The sequence below is a fragment of the Cylas formicarius genome, unplaced genomic scaffold (assembly GCF_029955315.1).
Source record: "Cylas formicarius isolate icCylForm1 unplaced genomic scaffold, icCylForm1.1 PGA_scaffold_26__1_contigs__length_5699629, whole genome shotgun sequence".
NCBI lineage: Eukaryota > Metazoa > Arthropoda > Insecta > Coleoptera > Brentidae > Cylas > Cylas formicarius.
This window is the reverse complement of record NW_026844301.1, coordinates 5,519,614-5,525,613: the sequence shown is the minus strand read 5'-3', so window position 1 is coordinate 5,525,613 and position 6,000 is coordinate 5,519,614.

The window sequence follows — 6,000 nt, the reverse complement described above, 5'->3', positions numbered from 1 at the left end:
TCCTACTTTCAAACAGATTTAGCCCTGGTCTGTCGGTTAAGGCGTCTGACTAGAATTCAGATTCTCTATGGCAGCGTAGGTTCGAAACCTACCTACTGCAAACGGCCATTATTTTGCTTGAAATATAATTTTTGAAATTAGCAGCTCAGCCCAGAAAATTTTGTCAATTATGGGGATTGAGTGCATAAATTTAAAACAATATGCATACATATGCCCTTATATTTCAAATGGCACATCACCAGAAATAGCCCTATTTTCAAGCAGATTTAGCCCTGGTCTGTCGGTTAAGGCGTCTGACTAGAATTCAGATTCTCCATGGCAGCGTAGGTTCGAAACCAACCTACTGCAAACGGCCATTGTTTTGCTTGAAATATATATTTTTTAATTAACAGGTAAGCCCAGAAATTTTCCTCAAATATGGGAATTGACTAAATAAATTTATAAAAATATAATGGCCTTATATTTCAACGCATTGCACATCACCAGAAATAGTTCGACTTTCAAACAGATTTAGCCTTGGACTGTCGGTTAAGGCGTCTGACTAGAAATCAGATTCTCCACGGCAGCGTAGATTCGAAACCTACCTACTGCAAACGGCCATTGTTTTGCTTGAAATATATATTTTTTAATTAACAGGTCAGCCCAGAAATTTTCCTCAAATATGGGAATTGACTACATAAATTTATAAAAATATAATGGCCTTATATTTCAACGCATGGCACATCACCAGAAATAGTTCGACTTTCAAACAGATTTTGCCTTGGTCTGTCGGTTAAGGCGTCTGACTAGAAATCAGATTCTCTGTCAGCATAGGTTCGAAACCTACATACTGCAAACGACCATTTGTTTTGCTTGAAATATAATTTTTGTAATTAGCAGCTCAGCCCAGAAAATTTTGTCAATTATGGGGATTGAGTGCATAAATTTAAAACAATATGCATACATATGCCCTTATATTTCAAATGGCACATCACCAGAAATAGTCCTACTTTCAAACAGATTTAGCCCCGGTCTGTCGGTTAAGGCGTCTGACTAGAAATCAGATTCTCCATGGCAGCGTAGTTTCGATACCTACCTACTGCAAACGGCCATTGTTTTGCGTGAAATATATATTTTTTAATTAACAGCTCAGCTCAGAAATTTTTCTCAAATATGGGGATTGAGTACATAAATTTATAAAAATATAATGGACTTATATTTCAACGCATGGCACATTACCAGAAATAGTTCGACTTTCAAACAGATTTAGCCTTGGTCTCTCTGTTAAGGCGTCTGACTAGAAATCAGATTCTCCATGGCAGCGTAGGTTCGAAACTTACCTACTGCAAACGGTCATTATTTTGCTTGAAATATAATTTTTGTAATTAGCAGCTCAGCCCAGAAAATTTTGTCAATTATGGTAATTGAGTGCATAAATTTAAAATAATATGCATACATATGCCCTTATATTTCAAATGGCACATCACCAGAAATAGTCCTACTTTCAAACAGATTTAGCCCTGGTCTGTCGGTTAAGGCGTCTGACTTGAAATCAGATTCTCCATGGCAGCGTAGGTTCGATTCCTACCTACTGCAAACGGCCATTGTTTTGCGTAAAATATATATTTTTATTGGTCTGTCGGTTAAGGCGTCTGACTAGAAATCAGATTCTCTGTCAGCATAGGTTCGAAACCTACATACTGCAAACGACCATTTGTTTTGCTTGAAATATAATTTTTGTAATTAGCAGCTCAGCCCAGAAAATTTTGTCAATTATGGTAATTGAGTGCATAAATTTAAAATAATATGCATACATATGCCCTTATATTTCAAATGGCACATCACCAGAAATAGTCCTACTTTCAAACAGATTTAGCCCTGGTCTGTCGGTTAAGGCGTCTGACTTGAAATCAGATTCTCCATGGCAGCGTAGGTTCGATTCCTACCTACTGCAAACGGCCATTGTTTTGCGTAAAATATATATTTTTTAATTAACAGCTCACCTCAGAAATTTTTCTCAAATATGGGGATTGAGTATATAAATTTATAAAAATATAATGGACTTATATTTCAACACATGGCACATTACCAGAAATAGTTCGACTTTCAAACAAATTTAGCCTTGGTCTCTCGGTTAAGGCGTCTGACTAGAAATCAGATTCTCCATGGCAGCGTAGGTTCGAAACCTACCTACTGCAAACGGTCATTATTTTGCTTGAAATATATATTTTATAATTAACAGCTCAGCCCAGAAATTTTTCGCAAATATGGGGATTGAGTACGTAAATTTATAAAAATATAATGGACTTATATTTCAACGCATGGCACATCACCAGAAATAGTTCGACTTTCAAACAGATTTAGCCTTGGTCTGTCGGTTAAGGCGTCTGACTAGAAATCAGATTCTCCATGGCAGCGTAGGTTCGAAACCTACCTACTGCAAACGGCCATTGTTTTGCTTGAAATATATATTTTTTAATTAACAGGTCAGCCCAGAAATTTTCCTCAAATATGGGAATTGGCTACATAAATTTATAAAAATATAATGGCCTTATATTTCAACGCATGGCACATCACCAGAAATAGTTCGACTTTCAAACAGATTTAGCCTTGGTCTGTCGGTTAAGGCGTCTGACTAGAAATCAGATTCTCTATCAGCATAGGTTCGAAACCTACCTACTGCAAACGACCATTTGTTTTGCTTGAAATATAATTTTTGTAATTAGCAGCTCAGCCCAGAAAATTTTGTCAATTATGGGGATTGAGTGCATAAATTTAAAACAATATGCATACATATGCCCTTATATTTCAAATGGCACATCACCAGAAATAGTCCTATTTTCAAACAGATTTAGCCCTGGTCTGTCGGTTAAGGCGTCTGACTAGAAATCAGATTTTCTATGGCAGCGTAGGTTCGAAACCTACCTACTGCAAACGGCCATTGTTTTGCTTGAAATATAATTTTTGTAATTAGCAGCTCAGCCCAGAAAATTTTGTCAATTATGGGGATTGAGTGCATAAATTTAAAACAATATGCATACATATGCCCTTATATTTCAAACGGCACAACACCAGAAATAGTCCTACTTTCAAACAGATTTAGCCCTGGTCTGTCGGTTAAGGCGTCTGACTAGAAATCAGATTCTCTATGGCAGCGTAGGTTCGAAACCTACCTACTGCAAACGGCCATTGTTTTGCTTGAAATATATATATTTTAATTAACAGCTCAGCCCAGAAAATTTTTTCAAATATGGGGATTGAATACATAAGTTTATAAAAATATAATGGCCTTATGTTTCAACGCATGGCACATCACCAGAAATAGTTCGACTTTCAAACAGATTTAGCCCCGGTCTGTCGGTTAAGGCGTCTGACTAGAAATCAGATTCTCCATGGCAGCGTAGGTTCGATACCTACCTACCGCAAACGGCCATTGTTTTGCGTGAAATATATATTTTTTAATTAACAGCTCAGCTCAGAAATTTTTTTCAAATATGTAGAATGAGTACATAAATTTATAAAAATACAATAGACTTATATTTCAACGCATGGTACATTACCAGAAATAGTTCGACTTTCAAACAGATTTAGCCTTGGTCTCTCGGTTAAGGCGTCTGACTAGAAATCAGATTCTCCATGGCAGCGTAGGTTCGATTCCTACCTACTGCAAACAACCATTGTTTTGCGTGAAATATATATTTTTTAATTAACAGCTCACCTCAGAAATTTTTCTCAAATATGGGGATTGAGTATATAAATTTATAAAAATATAATGGACTTATATTTCAACACATGGCACATTACCAGAAATAGTTCGACTTTCAAACAAATTTAGCCTTGGTCTCTCGGTTAAGGCGTCTGACTAGAAATCAGATTCTCCATGGCAGCGTAGGTTCGAAACCTACCTACTGCAAACGGTCATTATTTTGCTTGAAATATATATTTTTTAATTAACAGCTCAGCCCAGAAATTTTTCGCAAATATGGGGATTGAGTACGTAAATTTATAAAAATATAATGGACTTATATTTCAACGCATGGCACATCACCAGAAATAGTTCGAATTTCAAACAGATTTAGCCTTGGTCTGTCGGTTAAGGCGTCTGACTAGAAATCAGATTCTCCATGGCAGCGTAGGTTCGAAACCTACCTACTGCAAACGGCCATTATTTTGCTTGAAATATAATTTTTGTAATTAGCAGCTCAGCCCAGAAAATTTTGTCAATTATGGTAATTGAGTGCATAAATTTAAAATAATATGCATACATATGCCCTTATATTTCAAATGGCACATCACCAGAAATAGTCCTACTTTCAAACAGATTTAGCCCTGGTCTGTCGGTTAAGGCGTCTGACTAGAAATCAGATTCTCCATGGCAGCGTAGGTTCATTTCCTACCTACTGCAAACGGCCATTGTTTTGCGTGAAATATATATTTTTTAATTAACAGCTCACCTCAGAAATTTTTCTCAAATATGGGGATTGAGTATATAAATTTATAAAAATATAATGGACTTATATTTCAACACATGGCACATTACCAGAAATAGTTCGACTTTCAAACAAATTTAGCCTTGGTCTCTCGGTTAAGGCGTCTGACTAGAAATCAGATTCTCCATGGCAGCGTAGGTTCGAAACCTACCTACTGCAAACGGTCATTATTTTGCTTGAAATATATATTTTTTAATTAACAGGTCAGCCCAGAAATTTTCCTCAAATTTGGGAATTGGCTACATAAATTTATAAAAATATAATGGCCTTATATTTCAACGCATGGCACATCACCAGAAATAGTTCGACTTTCAAACAGATTTAGCCTTGGTCTGTCGGTTAAGGCGTCTGACTAGAAATCAGATTCTCTATCAGCATAGGTTCTAAACCTACCTACTGCAAACGACCATTTGTTTTGCTTGAAATATAATTTTTGTAATTAGCAGCTCAGCCCAGAAAATTTTGTCAATTATGGGGATTGAGTGCATAAATTTAAAACAATATGCATACATATGCCCTTATATTTCAAATGGCACATCACCAGAAATAGTCCTATTTTCAAACAGATTTAGCCCTGGTCTGTCGGTTAAGGCGTCTGACTAGAAATCAGATTTTCTATGGCAGCGTAGGTTCGAAACCTACCTACTGCAAACGGCCATTGTTTTGCTTGAAATATAATTTTTATAATTAGCAGCTCAGCCCAGAAAATTTTGTCAATTATGGGGATTGAGTGCATAAATTTAAAACAATATGCATACATATGCCCTTATATTTCAAACGGCACAACACCAGAAATAGTCCTACTTTCAAACAGATTTAGCCCTGGTCTGTCGGTTGAGGCGTCTGACTAGAAATCAGATTCTCTATGGCAGCGTAGGTTCGAAACCTACCTACTGCAAACGGCCATTGTTTTGCTTGAAATATATATATTTTAATTAACAGCTCAGCCCAGAAAATTTTTTCAAATATTAGGATTGAATACATAAGTTTATAAAAATATAATGGCCTTATATTTCAACGCATGGCACATCACCAGAAATAGTTCGACTTTCAAACAGATTTAGCCTTGGTCTGTCGGCTAAGGCGTCTGACTAGAAATCAGATTCTCCATGGCAGCGTAGGATCGATACCTACCTACTGCAAACGGCCATTGTTTTGCGTGAAATATATATTTGTTAATTAACAGCTCAGCTCAGAAATTTTTCTCAAATATGTGGATTGAATACAAAAATTTATAAAAATATAATGGCCTTATATTTCAACGCATGGCACATCACCAGAAATAGTTCGACTTTCAAACAGATTTAGCCTTGGTCTCTCCGTTAAGGCGTCTGACTAGAACTCAGATTCTCCATGGCAGCGCAGGTTCGATACCTACCTACTGCAAACGGCCATTGTTTTGCGTGAAATATATATTTTTTAATTAACAGCTCAGCCCAGAAATTTTTCTCAAATATGGGGATTGAGTACGCAAATTTATAAAAATATAATGGCCTTATGTTTCAACGCATGGCACATCACCAGAAATAGT